Source organism: Rhipicephalus microplus, chromosome 3, assembly GCF_043290135.1.
Source record: "Rhipicephalus microplus isolate Deutch F79 chromosome 3, USDA_Rmic, whole genome shotgun sequence".
Lineage (NCBI taxonomy): Eukaryota > Metazoa > Arthropoda > Arachnida > Ixodida > Ixodidae > Rhipicephalus > Rhipicephalus microplus.
Genome location: NC_134702.1, coordinates 273,101,241 through 273,114,255, shown reverse-complemented (window position 1 = coordinate 273,114,255; position 13,015 = coordinate 273,101,241). Strand labels below are relative to the sequence as shown.

Sequence of the window (13,015 nt, the reverse complement as noted above, 5' to 3'; positions counted from 1 at the left end):
TTTTAACTTCCTCTTTACGTTCTTTGGTTATATTATCTGTTACATCTCATTATTATTGTGTAAAACACGAAAAAAACGAGCCCTTGAGTATACACTTGTTTCCCTTATTCATTAACAAGAGTCTCGTACTGGCAGACTTGGTGTCTCTAGGTTGTATACGGTGGATTATTGGTCAGCTGCCAGTTAAAACTAAGTTAACCTGCTATGTGACGCCAAGCAGGCTCATAAAGAGTGTATCACACTTGCCGCCATGGCTACTAGTGGCGCTGAGTGACACTCCCACGTTTAAATTGACATAGATACCCAATAAAGTGACCGGCGCGATAGCTGTCGTGGTAGCTCAGTGGTGGAGCATCGAACGCGTTATTCGAAGGTCGCAGGTTCGGATCCTGCCCACAGCAACTTATTTTTTCACCCACTTTTCTTTGTTCTCATTTACACTACAATAGGCCTAAAAACTTACCCTATACCTTCCTTGGAATTATTGTCTGTTAGATCTCATTGATATTGTGTAAAACATGAAAAAAACGAGCCCTTAAGTATACACTTGTTTCCCTTACTCATTAACTAGGGGCTCGTACTGGCTGACTTGGTGCCTCTAGGTTGTATACGGGGGACTATTGGCCAGCTGCCGGGTAGTAATAAGTTCACGTGCTATGTGACGCCAAACAGGCTCATAAAGAGTGTACCACACTCGCCGCCACGGCTTCTAGTGGCACTGACTGACAGTCCCACGTTTAAATTGACATAGATACCCAATAAAGTGACCGGCGCGAAAGCTGTCGTGGTAGCTCAGTGGTAGAGCATCGAACACGTTACTCGAAGGTCGCAGGTTCGGATCCTGCCCACAGCAACTTATCTTTTCACCCACTTTTCTTTGTTCTCATTTACATTACAATTGGCCTAATAACTTCCCCTATACCTTCCTTGGCATTATTGTCTGTTTGATCTGATTATTATTGTGTAAAACACGAAAAAACGGCCCTTAAGTATACACTTGTTTTCCTTATTCATTAACGAGGGTCTCGTACTGGCAGACTTGGTGCCTCTAGGTTGTATACGGGGAACTATTGGTCAGCTGCCAGGTAGTAATAAGTTCACGTGCTACGCGACGCTAAACAGGCTCATAAATTGTGTAACACACTCGCCGCCATGGCTACGAGTGGCGCTGACTGACACTCCCACGTTAAAATTGACGTAGATACCCAATAAAGTGGCTGGGGAGATAGCTGTCGTGGTAGCTCAGTGGTAGAGCATCGAACGCGTTATTTGAAGGTCGCAGGTTCGGATCCTGCCCACGGCAACTTATCTTTTCACCCACTTTCCATTTTTCTCATATACATTACAATTGGCCTTTTAACTTCCCCTATTCTAGATGACTGGAAATTCCAGATGACTGGAAAATAGGTAAAGTAATTCCACTCCATAAATCTGGTGACAAACATTTTCTTCGAACTAGCGCCCCAATTCGTTAACGAGTATTTCTGGTAAAATATTTGAACACGTCACCGCTTCCCACTTGGCGAAATTTCTTGAATCATTCTCATTTTTTTTACCTGAGCAACATGGCTTTAGAAAATTATTTTCATGTGAAACGCAGTTGGTAGTCTTCACAAACGACCTTCATTCTGTACTTGATAATGGTTCCGCGGCTGATTGCATATTCATAGACTTTTGTAAGGCATTCGATAAAGTTCCCCACAGCCTGCTTCTTCACAAACTAAGCCAACTGAATATCGACCCTAACGTTCTTAAGTGGATTAAAAGTTTTCTTACAGATCGCTCTCAATTTGTTCATGTTAATGGTTTAACTCTTCAACCCTACCTGTTCAGGCGTCCCACAAGGCTCAGTTTTAGGTCCACTGCATTTTCTTATATATATTATTGATCTGCCTAGCAATCTGACTACTTCTGTGAAACTTTTTGTTGATGACTGCTTTATTTACCGCGAAATAAAAAATGCTACTGACGTTTCTTTGCTTCAACAGGACCTTGACGCTATCGATAATTGGTGCTCGACTTGGCATATGACACCTAATATTAATAAATGTAAAGTAATGCGGCCAACGTAAATTAAACCCTTCCTCTTACAATATAAGCAGCTCCCCATTGCTACCAGTGTCGTCCTATAAATACCTCGGGGTTATTTTAACAGCACACCTGAGTTGGAATATGCATGTCTCCTCTATTATCTGAAATGCTAACCAGACGCTTGGTTTTATTCGGCGACATTTTTCTCTAGCCCCCGCTTCTGTTAAACTGTTATTGTACAAGTCACTTGTTCAATCTAAACTAGAATACGCGTCTTCAGTGTGGGATCCAGGATAATTCACTAATAAATGCACTTGAAGCAACCCAAAACAGAGCATCGCGTTTCATCCTTCACGATTACGGCCGTTTATCAAGCGTAACACAAATGAAAGCAACTCTATCTCTTGAACAACTCACACTGCGCAGGAAGATATCGCGCATGTGCCTTTTCTTTAAAATCTATTAATTGAACGCCACTCTTAAAACTGCTCTTATCTTACCCCCGGCTCGTATTTCATTGCGCATAGATCATTCTTGTAAAGTTGGTATCCCAAAATGTCGAACTGTATCATATTCAAATTCGTTTATTCCTAGAACTACATCAGAGTTGAATCTCCTGCCACCATTCGTAGTGCTTACTAACAATATTGACCAGTTTAGGAAAAAAGTGTCTGATTACTTCACTTCCGTGTAGCTTGAACTATTTTTTCAATGCGTTTAATTACCTTATAATGTGTCTTATGCATGCAGTTGTCAATGTTAGTTTTGTTATCTTCTCATGCTAGCGGCAATACCTGTGTAGATTTGTGTTAGAAACTTGTATAGTTCTACGCACCACTGGATACTTGTTTGTTCAGTGCTTTTGTATATTTGCTCATATGTGAGCAATGTTTGTACAATTCGGACACCTTTCAACATCCTGATCCTGTACCACTCCCCTCAACAATGCTCTCTGGGCCATGAGGGTACCTGAAATAAATAATTAAATACGTTCTTTGGTTATATTGTCTCTTAGATTTCATTATTATTGAGTAAAACACGAAAAAAACGAGCCCTTAATTATACACTTGTTTCTATTATTCATTAACAAGAGTCTTGTACTGGCAGACTTAGTGCCTCTATGTTGTATACGGTGGACTATTGGTCAGCTGCCAGTTAAAAATAAGTTAACCGGCTACGTGACGCGAAGCAGGCTCATAAAGAGTGTATTACACTTGCCGCCATGGCCACTAGTGGCGCTGAGTGACACTCCCACGTTTAAATTGACATAGATACCAATTAAAGTGACCGGCGGGATAGCTGTCGTGGTTGCTCAGTGGTAGAGCATTGAACGAGTTATTCGAAGGTCGCAGGTTCGAATCCTGCCCACCGCAAGTCATCTTTTCACCCAGTTTATTTCTTGTCATTCACATTACAATTGGCCTAATAACTTCTCCTATACCTTCCTTGGCATTATTGTCGGTTTGATCTGATTATTATTGTGTAAAACACGAAAAAACGGGCCCTTAAGTATACACTTGTTTCCCTTACTCAGTAACGAGGGGCTCGTACTGGCTGACTTGGTGCCTCTAGGTTGTATGCGGGGGACTATTGGCCAGCTGCCAATTAGTAATAAGTTCAAGTGCTACGTTACGCCAACCAGGCTCATAAAGTGTGTAACACACTCGCCTCCATGGCTACGAGTGGCCCTGACTGACACTCCCACGTTAAAATTGACGTAGATACCCAATAAAGTGGCTGAAGGGATAGCTGTCGTGGTAGCTCAGTGGTAGAGCATCGAACGCGTTATTCGAAGGTCGCAGGTTCGGATCCCGCCCACGGCAACTTATCTTTTCACCCACTTCTCTTTGTTCTCATTTACATTACACTAGGCCTAATAACTTCCCCTATACCTTCCTTGGCATTATTGTCTAATAGATCTCATTGATTTTGTGTAAAACACAAAAAAACGAGCCCTTAAGTGTACACTTGTTTCCCTTATTCATTAACGATGGTCTCGTACTGGCAGACTTGGTGCCTCTGGGTGGTATACGGGGAAATATTGATCAGCTGCCAGTTAGTAATAAGTTCACGTGCTACGTGACGCCAAACAGGCTCATAAAGTGTGTACCACTCTCGCCACCATGGCTACTAGTGGCGCTGACTGACACTCCCACGTTAAAATTGACGTAAATACCCAATAAAGTGGCTGAAGGGATAGCTGTCGTGGTAGCTCAGTGGTAGAGCATCGAACGCGTTATTCGAAGGTCGCAGGTTCGGATCCCGCCCACGGCAACTTATCTTTTCACCCACTTCTCTTTGTTCTTATTTACATTACACTAGGCCTAATAACTTCCCCTATACCTTCCTTGGCATTATTGTCTGTTCGATCTCAATGGTATTGTGTAAAACACGAAAAAAAACGAGCCCATAAGTATACACTTGTTTCCCTTATTGATTAACGAGGGTCTCGTACTGGCAGACTTGGTGCCTCTAGGTTGTATACGGGGGAGTATTGGTCAGCTGCCAGTTAGTATAAGTTCACGTGCTACGTGACGCCAACCAGGCTCATAAAGTGTGTAACACACTCGCCTCCATGGCTACGAGTGGCCCTGACTGACACTCCCACGTTAAAATTGACGTAGATACCCAATAAAGTGGCTGGGGGGATAGCTGTCGTGGTAGCTCAGTGGTAGAGCATCGAACGCTTTATTCGAAGGTCGAAGGTTCGAATCCTGCCCACGGCAACTTATCTTTTCACCCACTTTCCTTCCTTCTCATTTACATTACAATTGGCCTTTTAACTTCCTCTTTACGTTCTTTGGTTATATTGTCTGTTAGATCTCATTAATATTGTGTAAAACACGAAAAAAACGAGCCCTTAAGTAAACACTTGTTTCCCTTATTCATTAACAAGAGTCTCGTACTGGCAGACTTGGTGCCTCTAGGTTGTATACGGTGGACTATTGGTCAGCTACCAGTTAAAAATAAATTAGCCTGCTACGTGACGCCAAGCAGGCTCATAAAGAGTGTATCACTCTTGCCGCCATGGCTACTAGTGGCGCTGAGTGACATTCCCACGTTTAAATTGACATAGATACCCAATAAAGTGACTGGCGCGATAGCTGTCGTGGTAGCTCAGTGGTAGAGCATCAAACGCGTTATTCGAAGGTCGCAGTTTCGGATCCTGCCCACGGCAAGTTATCTTTTCAGCCACTTTTCTTTTTTCTCATTTACATCAAAACTGGCCTAATCACTTTCCCTATACGTTACTTGGCATTATTCTCTGTTGGATCTCAATAATACTGTGTAAAACACGAAAATCGAGCCCTTAATTGTACACCTATTTCCCTTATTCATTAACGATGGTCTCGTACTCGCTGACTTCGTGCCTCTGGGTGGTATACGGGGAAATAATGGTCAGCTGCCAGTTATTAATAAGCTCACGTGCTACGTGACGCCAAACAGGCCCATAAAGGGTGTACCACACTCACCGCCATGGCATTTAGTGGCGCTTACAGACACAGCCACGTTTAAATTGACATAGATACCCAATAAAGTGGCTGGGGGGATAGCTGTCGTGGTAGCTCAGTGGTGGAGCATCGAACGCGTTATTCGATGGTCGCAGGTTCGGATCCTTCCCACGGCAATTTATCTTTTCACCCACTTTTCTTTGCTCTCATTTACATTACAATAGGCCTAATATTTCCCCCTAGACCTTCCTTGGCATTATTGTCTGTTAGATCTCACTGAGATTGTGTAAAACAAGAAAAAAACGAGCCCTTAGGTATACATTTGTTTCCCTTATTCATTAACAAGGGTCTAGTACTGGCAGACTTGGTGCCTCTAGGTTGTATACGGGGAACTATTGGTCAGCTGCCAGTTAAAAATAACTTAACCTGCTACGTGACGCCAAGCAGGCTCATAAAGGGTGTATCACACTTGCCGCCATGGCTACTAGTGGCGCTGAGTGACACTCCCACGTTTAAATTGACATAGATACCCAATAAAGTGACCGGCGGGATAGCTGTCGTGGTTGCTCAGTGGTAGAGCATTGAACGCGTTATTCGAAGGTCGCAGGTTCGGATCCTGCCCACCGCAAGTCATTTTTTCACCCAGTTTATTTCTTGTCATTCACATTACAATTGGCCTAATAACTTCTCCTATACCTTCCTTGGCATTATTGTCTGTTTGATCTGATTATTATTGTGTAAAACACGAAAAAACGGGCCCTTAAGTATACACTTGTTTCCCTTATTCATTAACGAGGGTCTCGTACTGGCAGACTTGGTGCCTCTAGGTTGTATACGGGGGACTATTGGTCAGCTGCCAGATAAAAATAACTTAACCTGCTACGTGACGCCAAGCAGGCTCGTAAAGGGTGTATCACACTTGCCGCCATGGCTACTAGTGGCGCTGAGTGACACTCCCACGTTTAAATTGACATAGATACCCAATAAATTGACGGGTGGGATAGCTGTCGTGGTAGCTCAGGGTTAGAGCATTGAACGCGTTATTCGAAGGTCGCAGGTTTGGATCCTGCCCACGGCAAGTCATCTTTTCACCCACTTTCTTTCTTGTCATTCACATTACAATTGGCCTAATAACTTCCGCTATGCCTTACTTGGCAATATTGTCTGTTATATCTCATTGATATTGTGTAAAACACGAAAAAAACGAGCCCTTAAGTATACACTTGTTTCCCTTATTCATTAACGAGGGTCTCGTACTGGCAGACTCGGTGCCTCTAGGTTGTACACGGGGGTTTTATACGGGGGGTCAGCTGCCAGTTAAAAATAAGTTCACCTGCTACGTGACGCCAAGCAGGCTCATAGAGAGTGTATCACACTTGCCGCCATGGCTACTAGTGACGCTGAGTGACACTCCTACGTTTAAATTGACATAGATACCCAATAATGTGACCGGCGGTATAGCTGCCGTGGTAGCTCAGTGGTAGAGCATCGAATGCGTTATTCGAAGGTCGCAGGTTCGGATCCTGCCCATGGCAAGTTATATTTTGAGCCACATTTCTTTCTTCTCAAATACATTAAAACTGACCTAATAACTTTCCCTATACGTTCCTTGGCATTATTGTCTGTTAGATCTCAATATTATTGTGTAAAACACGAAAAAAATGAGTCCTTAAGTATACACTTGTTTCCCATATTCATTAACGAGGGTCTCGTACTGGCAGACTTGGTGCCTCTAGGTTGTATACGGGGGACTATTAGTCAGCTGCCAGTTAGTAATAAGTTCACGTGCTACGTTACGCCATACAGGCTCATAAAGAGTGTACCACACTCACCGCCATGGCTACTATTGGCGCTGACTGACACTCTCACGTTTAAATTGACATAGATACCCAATGAAGTGGCTTGGGGAATAGCTTTCGTGGTAGGTCAGTGGTAGAGCATCGAACGCCTTATTCAAATGTCGCACGTTCGGATCCTGTTCACGGCAAGTTATCTTTTCACCCACTTTTCTTTCTTGTCATTCACATTACAATTGGCCCAATAACTTCTCCTATACCTTCCTTGGCATTATTGTCTGTTTGATCTGATTATTATTGTGTAAAACACGAAAAAAACGGGCCCTTAAGTATACACTTGTTTCTCTTATTCATTAACGAGGATCTTGTACTGGCAGACTTGGTGCCTCATGTTGTATACTTGGGACTATTGGTCAGCTGCCGGGTAGTAATAAGTTCACGTGCTACGTGACGCCAAACAGGCTCATAAAGAGTGTACCACACTCGCTGCCACGGCTACTAGTGGCAATGACTGACAGTCCCACGTTTAAATTGGCATAGATACCCAATGAAGTGGCTTGGGGAATAGCTTTCGTTGTAGCTCAGTGGTAGAGCATCGAACGCCTTATTCAAAGGTCGCACGTTGGCATCCTGCCCACGGCAAGTTATATTTTCACCCACTTTTCTTTGTTCTCAATTACATTACAATTGGCGTTTTAACTTCCTCTTTACGTTCTTTGGTTATATTATCTGTTAAATCTCATTATTATTGTGTAAAACACGAAAAAAACGAGCCCTTAAGTATACACTTGTTTCCCTTATTCATTAACAAGAGTCTCGTACTGGCAGACTTGGTGTCTCTAGGTTGTATACGGTGGATTATTGGTCAGCTGCCAGTTAAAAATAAGTTAACCTGCTATGTGACGCCAAGCAGGCTCATAAAGAGTGTATCACACTCGCCGCCATGGCTACTAGTGGCGCTGAGTGACACTCCCACGTTTAAATTGACATAGATACCCAATAAAGTGACCGGCGCGATAGCTGTCGTGGTAGCTCAGTGGTAGAGCATCGAACGCGTTATTCGAAGGTCGCAGGTTCGGATCCTGCCCACAGCAACTTATTTTTTCACCCACTTTTCTTTGTTCTCATTTACATTACAATAGGCCTAATACCTTACCCTAAACCTTCCTTGGCATTATTGTCTGTTAGATCTCATTGATATTGTGTAAAACATGAAAAAAACGAGCCCTTAAGTATACACTTGTTTCCCTTATTCATTAACAAGGGTCTCGTACTGGCAGACTTGGTGCCTCTAGGTTGTATACGCTGGACTATTGGTCAGCTGCCAGTTAAAAATAACTTAACCTGCTACGTGACGCCAAGCAGGCTCATAAAGGGTGTATCACACTTGCCGCCATGGCTACTAGTGGCGCTGAGTGACACTCCCACGTTTAAATTGACATAGATACCCAATGAAGTGACCGGCGGGATAGCTGTCGTGGTAGCTCAGTTGTAGAGCACTGAACACGTTATTCGAAGGTCGCAGGTTCGGATCCTGCCCACGGCAAGTCAGCTTTTCACCCACTTTTTTACTTCTAATTTACATTACGATTGGCCTAATAACTTCCCCTATACTTTCATTGTCATTACTGTGTGTTAAATCTCATTATTATTGTGTAAAACACATAAAAAATGAGCCCTTAATTATACACTTGTTTCCCTTACTTATTAACCAGGGGCTCGTACTGGCTGACTTGGTGCCTCTAGGTTGTATACGGGGGACTATTGGCCAGCTGCCAGTTAGTAATAAGTTCACGTGCTACGTTACGCCATACAGGCTCATAAAGAGTGTACCACACTCGCCGCCATGGCTACTAGTGGCGCTGACTGACACTCTCACATTTAAATTGACATACATACCCAATAATGTGACCGGCGGGATAGCTGTCGTGGTAGCTCAGTGGTAGAGCATCGAATGCGTTATTCGAAGGTCGCAGTTTCGGATCCTGCTCACGGCAGCTTATCTTTTCATGCACTTTTCTTTCTTCTCAAATACGATACGCTTGGCCTAATAACTACCGCTATACCTTCCTTGGCACTATTGTCTGTTTGATCTGATTATTATTGTGTAAAACACGAAAAAAACGGGCCCTTAAGTATACACTTGTTTCTCTTATTCATTAACGAGGATCTTGTACTGACATACTTGGTGCCTCTAGGTTGTGTACTGGGGACTATTGGTCAGCTGCCGGGTAGTAATAAGTTCACGTGCTATGTGACGCCAAACAGGCTCATAAAGAGTGTACCACACTCGCCGCCACGGCTACTAGTGGCACTGACTGACAGTCCCACGTTTAAATTGACATAGATACCCAATAAAGTGACCGGCGCGATAGCTGTCGTGGTAGCTCAGTGGTAGAGCATCGAACACGTTATTCGAAGGTCGCAGGTTCGGATCCTGCCCACAGTCTCTTATCGTTTCACTCACTTTTCTTTGTTCTCATTTACATTACAATTGGCCTAATAACTTCCCCTATACCTTCCTTGGCATTATTGTCTGTTAGATCTCACTGAGATTGTGTAAAACACGAAAAAAACGAGCCCTTAGGTATACATTTGTTTCCCTTATTCATTAACAAGGGTCTAGTACTGGCAGACTTGGTGCCTCTAGGTTGTATACGGGGAACTATTGGTCAGCTGCCAGTTAAAAATAACTTAACCTGCTACGTGACGCCAAGCAGGCTCATAAAGGGTGTATCACACTTGCCGCCATGGCTACTAGTGGCGCTGAGTGACACTCCCACGTTTAAATTGACATAGATACCCAATAAAGTGACCGGCGGGATAGCTGTCGTGGTTGCTCAGTGGTAGAGCATTGAACGCGTTATTCGAAGGTCGCAGGTTCGGATCCTGCCCACCGCAAGTCATTTTTTCACCCAGTTTATTTCTTGTCATTCACATTACAATTGGCCTAATAACTTCTCCTATACCTTCCTTGGCATTATTGTCTGTTTGATCTGATTATTATTGTGTAAAACACGAAAAAACGGGCCCTTAAGTATACACTTGTTTCCCTTATTCATTAACGAGGGTCTCGTACTGGCAGACTTGGTGCCTCTAGGTTGTATACGGGGGACTATTGGTCAGCTGCCAGATAAAAATAACTTAACCTGCTACGTGACGCCAAGCAGGCTCGTAAAGGGTGTATCACACTTGCCGCCATGGCTACTAGTGGCGCTGAGTGACACTCCCACGTTTAAATTGACATAGATACCCAATAAATTGACGGGTGGGATAGCTGTCGTGGTAGCTCAGTGGTAGAGCATCGAATGCGTTATTCGAAGGTCGCAGGTTCGGATCCTGCCCATGGCAAGTTATATTTTGAGCCACATTTCTTTCTTCTCAAATACATTAAAACTGACCTAATAACTTTCCCTATACGTTCCTTGGCATTATTGTCTGTTAGATCTCAATATTATTGTGTAAAACACGAAAAAAATGAGTCCTTAAGTATACACTTCTTTCCCATATTCATTAACGAGGGTCTCGTACTGGCAGACTTGGTGCCTCTAGGTTGTATACGGGGGACTATTAGTCAGCTGCCAGTTAGTAATAAGTTCACGTGCTACGTTACGCCATACAGGCTCATAAAGAGTGTACCACACTCACCGCCATGGCTACTATTGGCGCTGACTGACACTCTCACGTTTAAATTGACATAGATACCCAATGAAGTGGCTTGGGGAATAGCTTTCGTGGTAGGTCAGTGGTAGAGCATCGAACGCCTTATTCAAATGTCGCACGTTTGGATCCTGCCCACGGCAAGTTATCTTTTCACCCACTTTTCTTTCTTGTCATTCACATTACCATTGGCCCAATAACTTCTCCTATACCTTCCTTGGCATTATTCTGTTTGATCTGATTATTATTGTGTAAAACACGAAAAAAACGGGCCCTTAAGTATACACTTGTTTCTTTTATTCATTAACGAGGATCTTGTACTAGCAGACTTGGTGCCTCATGTTGTATACTTGGGACTATTGGTCAGCTGCCGGGTAGTAATAAGTTCACGTGCTACGTGACGCCAAACAGGCTCATAAAGAGTGTACCACACTCGCCGCCACGGCTACTAGTGGCAATCACTGACAGTCCCACGTTTAAATTGGCATAGATACCCAATGAAGTGGCTTGGGGAATTGATTTCGTTGTAGCTCAGTGGTAGAGCATCGAACGCCTTATTCAAAGGTCGCACGTTGGCATCCTGCCCACGGCAAGTTATATTTTCACCCACTTTTCTTTGTTCTCAATTACATTACAATTGGCCTTTTAACTTCCTCTTTACGTTCTTTGGTTATATTATCTGTTAAATCTCAATATATTTGTGTAAAACACGAAAAAAACGAGCCCTTAAGTATACACTTGTTTCCCTTATTCATTAACAAGAGTTTCGTACTGGCAGACTTTGTGTCTCTAGGTTGTATACGGTGGATTATTGGTCAGCTGCCAGTTAAAAATAAGTTAACCTGCTACGTGACGCCAAGCAGGCTCATAAAGGGTGTATCACACTTGCCGCCATGGCTACTAGTGGCGCTGAGTGACACTCCCACGTTTAAATTCACATAGATACCCAATGAAGTGACCGGCGGGATAGCTGTCGTGGTAGCTCAATGGTAGAGCACTGAACACGTTATTCGAAGGTCGCAGGTTTGGATCCTGCCAACGGCAAGTCAGCTTTTCACCCACTTTTTTTCTTCTAATTTACAATACGATTGGCCTAATAACTTCCCCTATACCCTCATTGTCATTACTGTGTGTTAAATCTCATTATTATTGTGTAAAACACAAAAAAATGAGCCCTTAATTATACACTTGTTTCCGTTACTCATTAACTAGGGGCTCGTACTGGCTGACTTGGTGCCTCTAGGTTTTATACGGGGGACTATTGGCCAGCTGCCAGTTAGTAATGAGTTCAGGTGCTACGTTACGCCATACAGGCTCATAAAGAGTGTACCACACTCGCCGCCATGGCTACTAGTGGCGCTGACTGACACTCTCACATTTAAATTGACATACATACCCAATAAAGTGACCGGCGGGATAGCAGTCGTGGTAGCTCAGTGGTAGAGCATCGAATGCGTTATTCGAAGGTCGCAGTTTCGGATCCTGCTCACGGCAGCTTATCTTTTCATGCACTTTTCTTTCTTCTCAAATACGATACACTTGGCCTAATAACTACCGCTATACCTTCCTTGGCACTATTGTCTGTTTGATCTGATTATTATTGTGTAAAACACGAAAAAAACGGGCCCTTAAGTATACACTTGTTTCTCTTATTCATTAACGAGGATCTTGTACTGGCATACTTGGTGCCTCTAGGTTGTGTACTGGGGACTATTGGTCAGCTGCCGGGTAGTAATAAGTTCACGTGCTATGTGACGCCAAACAGGCTCATAAAGAGTGTACCACACTCGCCGCCACGGCTACTAGTGGCACTGACTGACAGTCCCACGTTTAAATTGACATAGATACCCAATAAAGTGACCGGCGCGATAGCTGTCGTGGTAGCTCAGTGGTAGAGCATCGAACACGTTATTCGAAGGTCGCAGGTTCGGATTCTGCCCACAGCAACTTATCTTTTCACCCACTTTTCTTTGTTCTCATTTACATTACAATTGGCCTAATAACTTCCCCTATACCTTCCTTGGCATTATTGTCTGTTAGATCTCACTGATATTGTGTAAAACACGAAAAAAACGA

General features: G+C 43.5%; 1 non-coding gene across 1 annotated transcript; it reads left to right on the top strand.

The window, feature by feature from the left end:
• Positions 1-4,685: 4,685 nt before the first annotated feature.
• Positions 4,686-4,757, top strand: TRNAK-CUU (transfer RNA lysine (anticodon CUU)). Its single transcript has one exon. It is a non-coding gene; the product is annotated as a tRNA-Lys (tRNA).
• The last annotated feature ends 8,258 nt before the right edge of the window (positions 4,758-13,015 follow it).